Genomic DNA, 9,546 nt, shown 5'->3' with positions numbered 1-9,546 from the left:
TTCAGGAGTTTGAAACTCGTCACAGTCATTCAATCCTCGAATCCTACTCAGAATACCACAGACAAAGTTTAGACCTTCCGGATTCTCTTGAATGCCGCCATCATTTCTAGCTTATACCACGAAGATTTTGATTAAGGAATCCAAGAGATATTCACTCAATCTAAAGTAGAACGGAGGTGGTGTCAGGCACACGTTCATAGGTGAGAATGATGATGAGTGTCACGGATCATCACATTCATCAAGTTGAGGAACAAGTGATATCTTAGAATAGAAGCAAGCGTGATTGAATGAAAAATAGTAGTAATTGCATTAATCCATCAAGACACAGCAGAGCTCCTCACCCCCAACCATGGGGTTTAGAGACTCATGCCGTAGAAGATACAATAAGAAACGTGTAATGTGTCATGAGATAAAGGTACAATGTCAAAATAGCCTATTTATAGTGAACTAGTAACCTAGGATATACAGAAATGAGTAAATGACGTAAAAATCCACTTCCGGGGTCCACTTGGTGTGTGCTTGGGCTGAGCATTGAAGCTTACATGTGTAGAGACTTTTCCTGGAGTTAAACGCCAGCTTTTGTGCCAGTTTGGGCGTTTAACTCCAATTTTTGTGCCAGTTCCGGCGTTAAACGCCGGGAATTCTGAAGCTGATTTGCAACGCCGGTTTGGGCTATCAAATCTCGGGCAAAGTATGAACTATTATACATTTCTGGAAAGCCCAGAATGTCTACTTTCCAACAAAATTGAAAGCGCGCTAATTGGGCTTCTGTAGCTCTAGAAAATCCACTTCAAGTGCAGGGAGGTCAGAATCCAACAGCATCTGCAGTCCTTTTTCAGCCTCTGAATCAGATTTTTGCTCAGGTCCCTCAATTTCAGCCAGAAATTACCTGAAATCACAGAAAAACACACAAACTCATAGTAAAGCCCAGAAAAGTGAATTTTAAATAAAAACTAATAAAAACATACTAAAAACTAACTAAAATGTACTAAAAACATACTAAAAACAGTGCCAAAAAGCGTATAAATTATCCGCTCATCATATATGAAAAAAGATCTTTTTGGGAAGTTAAAGATTATGAAATACACATGTTAGTAGGGGTGGCAAGAGGGAAAGCCCGCCCCGCCCCTCCTAGTGAGGCAGTTGATACAAGGATTTATACCTGTTCGGAATTCCAAAAAATATTTCTGTTGTTAGTATAGTCTAAACCGATAGTCAATCCTCAAATCAAATTAAAATTTGGTTTTGTCACATGTACAAACCCCAATGAAAATTAGCTGAAGTATTTAGACTCCGGGTTGTCTCACGAGGAATTGCAATGAAGTGTATGCTTCTTGGCTATAAAGGAACAAGGAGATTTGATTTATAAGGGGCGGAAAATAAATGGTAAGAAAGGTAAATCAAGCAAGCAATTAAAGAAAGCAAGGTAAAGAACTCTTGGCTAAGACATGGGAAATTGAGATCACCATCCTTGTCAACAATCAAATATTGATAGTTATGAGATGCCAATCCATTAGGTCTACTTCCCACAAGCCTTAAGTACGTAAGCTCTACTCCTAAGCTTGAAATACGTCAAATAGATTTGATCACATCAACCCATAAGTCCCAACCTATCTACTAATTGACTTAGTAGTGGGTTAGTATCAATGGGTGTCAAATTGATCACCAAGGGTTCTCAAGTCACCAAATTCATTATACCCAATGACTCAAGTTTAGCCAATCCCCTTAACTTAGGCCAATAGCAAAGTGAACTACTCAAAAACTAAAGAGAACATTTCATCAAACATGTAGAATGCAATAAAAGTAAACATCACAAATTGCAAGAGTAATAAAATCTATTAACTACCAATTGCAAGGAAGGTAAAATCTCAACTCAAATCAACAATAAAAGAACATCAAACATTAAATTGCTTTAAAGAAAAGATCCAAATCCAACAAGAGTTCATCATCACAGAAGATAGCAAAAAGGGGAATTAACATGAAAACTAAGAGGAATCAAGAATAGAAACATGAAATTGTAGAGAAAACAAGATGAGAACATGAAATTGGAACTAGATCTAAGATGAAATTAACCTAATCTACCCTAATTCTAAAGAGAAGAGGGAGCTTCTCTCTCTAGAAACTACACTACATGATGCTAATGCTACAATCAATTGGTCTCCCCTTTGCTTGGGCTTCAATTCTGCATGAAATACACTCAGAAACAGGTTGGAATTAGGCCTGGGCTGCTCAGAAATCGCCCCCAGCATTTTGCCTTTAAGTGAGTCACGTGCGAGTATCAGCGCATACGCGCCATGTGCGCGTGCGCGTCGATTGGCTATTTCTTCATCCCCTGGACGCGTCATGTACACGTGCGCGTCTCTATGCGAAATCACTTTTACGTGTGCGCGCCTTGTACACGTGCGCCCATCGATGGATTCCCAATTCTTGTTTCCTCATGCATTCTCCACTTTGCATGCTTTTCTCCTCATTTCTTCCATCCAATACTTGTCTTGAGAGACAAGTTTTCATGCATCAGCTATTTGGGTGAGTGAGCTATTTGAGCAATGGCCTCAATCATATAAATGCATGTATACACAAAGTAATGGACATAAAGAATCAAACAAATCAAATATTACAATCATAGAGAGAGAATATTGCACACAAGAATGAAAATAAGTGGTCATAAGATGTAACCACACAATTAGGCTCAAATCTTACATGCTTGTGTTCTTAGCTCAAAAACGTGAACCACAAAGTATATAATTCAAGCAAGTTCTAAAAAAGTTTTTTCAACCAATTGGGGTGCCCTATAGGTGAAATTCTTGAAAAATTTTATTATTTTGACTAAGCTTAATATATACATATGCAATGCAAGAAAATGCAACTAAAAATACTAAAATGAAATGCAAAAATGTTGGGATTAGAAACTTGTTGCCCAAAAACGCCGAGTGGTCGGACTACCATTGTAACACCCTACCATACAGAGTCTTATGCTTAAGTCATAATTCGGAGATGGCAAGGTATTACGACCTCTAAAATAAAAATCTAGTACGTATAGTAGTATGAATGATTGATTATAACTAGGAGCCTTTGTAGAAAAAGGGGTAAACAAAAACCGCAACTCAAAAACGCAACACTCCAATCGATAACGTAACGAGCAAGGATAAACCAACGCGAGATTATATATATACAAAGGAGTGTCAAAAACAGGAATATCAAGACTCAAAATCCGGCTGCGAAGATAACCGGTCCGAGCATAGCAATATATACATATAATAAAAATAAGGAAAACCCCAAAGGAAACCCAAAGGGACACAAATACATAAAACCTATTCTCCAAAATCTCCCATAAGAGGAGTCATCACAGTTTGTATTATTTAATGGAGATAAAAATATCTAAGCAAAACATATAAACCAAAAAATAGCCCCAAGAACAAAGGATCTTCGCAATTATAGAAGTCTCCAGCATGCCTCAACGAGAAACATCACGTCCTACATCTGAAAACCACAAAATCTGCATGGGTGAGAACCAGAGGTCCCCAGCATGGTAACAGCTTCCACATATATAATACATAATAATAGAGGAAAGCCGAAGGCAATCCTAGAACTTCCTCCAAATAATATCAAAGCTTATAAACAAGCTAAACCATAAAGGGCATCTGACTAAAGATACTTCAGTCTAACTAATACTTCCCTTTCCAATTCCTTCAGACCTCCCAACCACCAGCAGGAGTATAATGTAGCAAACACAGTTATATCAAACAAGAAATATACAATTAGGAACAAGTAGGGCATTTAGACAATTAGCAAGTAATATGCAGTCAAATAGGCAATCTCAAACAATTCATATAGTATGCATATGATGAATGCCTGTCCCTAGTGGCTGATGATATCATCTGTCGGTTACAGAGCCAACCCGACAAGTCCTGGCAGTTAACCATTGGACTGTCCCTCTGTCGTGTCTCCCCAACTCGAGTTATACTCAATATAAACTTGATCATAATCATGATCCATATCCATCACCTTCACTGGTGAATATTTATGGGGGTGAGCTCATCCGGGGCTTTCACAGTGCCCGGCCACCCTGACGACATAGGGTCAAAAGAGCTTCAAGTCTCAACCTGGAGCACGTGGTGGCTAGCCACAGCTTTCTCCCAGGGAAACTCTCATCTCCGATAATGGAAGTGCAACATTCACAATTCATTCAACAGCATATATATGCATTTATTCTTAGCCATCCGGCCATCCGGCTCATGGTTAAATCCATAACCAGCCGTTTCATTATCAATCACAGCCTTTCGGCCCATGGCATAACAAGCACTTCCACCACCATCCTCCGCCTCTCACATAATCATGCTTGATCCTCATTGATCATTCATTTTTTTTCTTGCTTCACTCGCAAGTTACCACATTCACTAGCTCCTTTTCTAATAGCTAGGCATATCATAATGATTTAAGACATAAGTGGTGAGATCGGAGGCTTATAAGTATGAGATTTGGCTTTTAAAACTCAAAAATCAACTTTGGGATGAAAACAGGGCCACGCGTACGCGCACTCCACGCGCACGCGTGGATGGCCTCGAAAACTCATCGACGCGCAAGCGTCATGCACGCTAACGCGTGGATTAAAAATTTGCCAATCGACGCGCACGCGTCAACCACGCGTACGCGTGGGTGTTCTCGTGCCCCAGGCACAACACCGGCACAGTTCTGGCATAACTCTCTGGAAAATGGCTGGGCATTGGGTGTAGCACAATCGGTGCGCCCGCGCACATCACGCGCACGCGTGGATGGCGCTTTAGGGAAGAACGGCGCGTACGCGCCAAGTGCGCCCATGCGCAAGGGGTCATTTTGCTAAAAATTTTTCTAAGTTAAAAGCTGCAGAATTCACAGATTTAAACCCCAATCTTCCAACGGACATAACTTCCTCATTTTAAATCGTTTTTCACCCGTTCTTTGAACGGTATGGACATCCCGGATCCAATTTCATTTCTAAATAAATTTGGCACAAAACAGAGATCTGTAGTCCAAGTTATGTCCTGCCAAAGTATGCCCAAAATCCATGTTTTTCATAAAAACCACAAAGTGCCATTTTCAAAACAAGCCATTTCCAACTCTTTTCAAAATCAATCAAAACATGCCATTTTCATCCCTTTCCTTTGAAATCAATCAAAATACATCAATTTCAACATCAAGCCTCCTCAACTCACACATTGACACTTTACCACAAATTACAAAATCACTATCTCATCATTTTAACCCACTTCACCCAAGTGGCTCAAACTCAAACATATTGACATATCATATACTCTTCCTCATGCCAATTCCAACAACACCAATCCCAATAAATCATTATTGTACACAATCAACATCATACTCACCATAAACATGGTTCAACCCACAATTCAACCATAACCAATCATCAAGCATATATCACAACATGCATATTTCTCATACATCATACCACCAAGGCATCATTAATCATCATCACATATATGACCACATCATATATATCAACAATTCAACAACACCAACCATTCAATGCCTATCTTAGGGCCTCTAGCCTAAGTATTTCCTACCACATTACATATTAGATACGGGAAACCGAAACCATACCTTAGCCGATTTCCCAAGCTCAACCGGAGCACTTCCAAACCACTTATCCACAAGCTCTCGAGGCCTCAATACCTCCAAGAACAGATTTTTCACCACCAAATCCCTTTTTAAGCTTTTCAATATCACCAATCAAGCTCCAATATTCACATATACACAACCTAAGCCACAATCATCATACCCATACACAACATCTCAATACCCAAACATCATAGAACAACAAAATTACACTAGGGCTGAGAATCTTACCACACCCAAGGTCCAAGGAGACAAGATTAACCTTCTCCTTCAAGAGAGTTGGGTCCTATAACATCAAAGAACCCAAAATCTCAACATTTTACCCATAAAACTCGAAAATAAGGGCTGGAATTTTGAACAGCAACACGTGGCTTACCTCAAGATTGATTGTATGGGTTTTGTAGAGCTCTCCGCGGTGAACGCGTGGCCACAAACGGAGCGGCAATCGGAGCTCTAGATCAAAAGTTATGGTGGTTTGAAGATCAAGTGAGAGAAAGAACTTGAGAGAGTGTTCTTCCCTCCATAGCCTCCATTTTCAGCATGTGAGTGTGTTTAGTGAGGAGAGAGAATGCTGAAAACTAGGGTTTTGGTTTAGTTATGTTGGGCTAAGGGCCCACTTTGGGTCCGGTTGGCCCGGTTTGGCCCGTTCGGTCCAATCTTGGTCCGATTTCTATAAAATTGGTACCGAAATTCTCGTCTCAATCTCCTCTATCACATTTAGCCATAAAAATAACATTTTTGGCTTTCTAGAATAAATTCTCATTTATGGGTTAATTAGCCGTTAATTAACCGGGTTTTACAACGATCTCCCCACACTTAAAAGTTTACACCGTCCTCGGTGCACTAAATGAGCAAGGGGGTACGGCGACTCTCTGAGTTGCCACCTTCATCTAGTAGGTCAACCGGTTGCTGCGAGTTCTTCCTCCCGCTTCCATTTTTGCTTATGGTGTATCGATCATGAAAAACAAAATAAACACCGTAAGATGAGAAAATACAAAAGCAAGGAAACGTGAATTGTTGGAATGAGGTAAGAACCACTAAAATGGAGTGAGTGAATTAGTATGACATTGATAAAAAATAAGTTTGTGGGTTCTAAAATTGCACGCGGTTTAGAATACACACACTAGTACAAAAAGTTATATCACAATTACACAAAAGAAAACATGCACTTCACTCATTCTAGTGTGCTTGAGATACTTCAAAAGACTTGTAGGCTAAAACAACCCAACAAGTAGTGAAGAAGCATAAAAGAATTCAAGCAAAAATCAAGCAATTGTGAAATTGGATAATGCATGGACATTGATTGATGTGTAAGTAAATTTGATGAACAAAATGGTATAGAGAGCTCACACATCAAACAATGACACATATTAAAGTTGTTGCAACACCTAAGTGACATAGAGGTGAAACACATGGATGCTATGGAACTTAGGACAAAGGATATAGAAGTCAAAAATCAATCACATAGCAAGCATGATCCACAAAGCTTGAAAAGCTAAAAAATACGTCACTAGGTAAGCTTTCGATCCAATTTCACAATTCCACAATCTCGATGCATGAAATAGGTGATGATCAATTAGAACAAGCTTCCTTAAAAAAATGTATTGATAATATACAATTGCCTAGCAATGGATGATGAATGCATGGTGGCCAAAACATGCAATTCAAAGAGTTAAGATGCATGAAGGCAATGTAACATGTACTTGGCGTTCACAAGCATTAAGCATGAAAAGTTCTGAACCAAGTATCCAAATACAATCCTCAAAAAAAAAAGAAATCCAACAATGACAATTAACAACAATGATGTTAAACAAACATCATATCAGTAATAAGCAGCAGTGAACAGTAAACAAGATTAGTAATCCAACACTTATAATGGAAAACAAAAATTAAACAAAAATTAAACTTAACTAACTAACTAAAAGGAAAATGGTGTTATATGATGTTTGGTAGTGTTGGATGATGTTTGAAGGGTGGAAAGAAAAGAAGAGAAGAGAGAAGAAGGAAAGAAAAGGAAAGAGGAGAAGAAAAGAAGATGAGTAAAACAGGGCAATCCACGCGTTCGCGTCATGTACGCGTAAGCGTGGATTGATGAAATGGCAACGACGCGTATGCGTGAGGTACGCGTACGCGTCGGTGGGTTATTTCGAGATCGACGCGTACGCGTGAGGTGCGCATACGTGTGCATAGCTTTACGCGAGAGGCACAAAACGCGCACAGTGCAAGCACAACTCTTGGGAAAAATGGCTGAGAAGTGGAAAAATTCAATCCACGCGTACGCGTGCATGACGTGTGCGCGCGCATGGCCGAAAATACTTAGGTCACGCGTACGCGTGAAGCATGCGTGCGCGTGGATGATGCTCTGTTTTTCAAAATTTTTCTATGTTTTTGTACCAATCCAAGCATTCCAAACCTCCAAACAGCTACCAAAATATCATAAAACCTTATTTAACCAACTAGACTCCTAATTAAACTCAACTAACTAGACAAAACATGAAATTAAACTAATTTTACCAATATTTACAAAAGAGAAAAGGGAAAGATTTTACCATGGTGGGGTGCCTCCCACCTAGCACTTTTGTTTATTGTCGTTAAGTTGGACTTATGGGGAGCTCCTCATCAAGGTGGCTTGTGCTTGAATCCATCCTTGAACATCCACCAATGCTTGGACTTCCATTGTGCTTCATCATTCAAAGTTAAGAACTTCAAACTTTGATGGAGTTCTTCACAAACCATTGGCTCCCAAAGTTGATCTTCCTTGTGCGATCCGGGATCCCACACTTTGTTTTCACACCTGTCCTTGAGTTGATCATGGTGATTTCCTCCGGGTGGCAAGAGAGATGAATTCTCATGGAAGCACCAAACTATTCTCTTAGACCCATTCAATTGAGCACTACACCAATCCATGCTCCTCAATTTTGAGCTTCCAACCATAATGAGCCTAGACTTACAACGCCAACCACTAAACATCCTCTTCTTACGCTTAATTCCACAAAGCGTCCTAAGTTGGTCATCCGTCTCAAGAAAACCATATTCAAATGGGATAATAAAGCTAAGAGTTAGAAGTTTTACCCACTCAAATGAAGGATTAGATGACAACCTAGGTGGAGGAGTTTCCAACGGTCTTGACAAAGCATGCTCCACTCCCGTCCACCCTCTTCTAGAGACATCCACCACTTGGCAAGGTTCTTCAAGCTCTACCTCTTGCCAAGCTTTCTCAAGTTCACATTCTTCTTCACCAAATTCTTCCATCTCTTCTCCATCACTCAAATCATAAATAGGAGGTTTAGTGAAATCTACTTCATCATCAATTCCAAGTCCAATGGGGAAGGATTCTTCAAACTCAAAAGGATCACATGTTGATGCGGAATCATTATAAATAGGAGGACCTATTTCTTGGGTCACTTCTTCCAATTCTTCAATCACATTATGCCTTGGAGGTTGTGCACTCTCCTCCTCAACATCAACTTCAAATTCTATGGAAGAAGGCTCTTCAACTTGTGATTCCTCTATGTACCCAACATATCCTAAGGTGTCAACCACTACTTCCTTTGGTTCAATCATCTCTACCTTCTCCTCTTGTTGCACTTTTTGCTTTGACTCCTCTTCTTCACCTTGGAGCTTCAAGTTCACTCCCTAACTAAGCTCTTTGGTTGCCTTTCCACATTCAACAATGGGAGTGCTTTGATCGCGCAAGCTTAGGCGGGATGAGACTATGTTGCTAATGGCTTCTACCATGATAACCATTTTTGCTCTTAACTCCGCAAACTTCTTTTCATCTTCCTCTTATCGCCTTAAGATATGAGATTCAAGATCTCTCAATTCCTGCATGGAGGTTTCATTGGAAGGTGATGGTGGAAGAGAGGGTTCATTGTTTGAGGGAAGGTTGTTGTAATTGGAAGGTGGTTCATATTGGTAAAATTCTTGAGGTGG

Source organism: Arachis hypogaea, chromosome 9 (assembly GCF_003086295.3).
Source record: "Arachis hypogaea cultivar Tifrunner chromosome 9, arahy.Tifrunner.gnm2.J5K5, whole genome shotgun sequence".
Classification (NCBI taxonomy): Eukaryota; Viridiplantae; Streptophyta; class Magnoliopsida; order Fabales; family Fabaceae; genus Arachis; species Arachis hypogaea.
Note: the sequence above shows the minus strand (reverse complement) of the source record.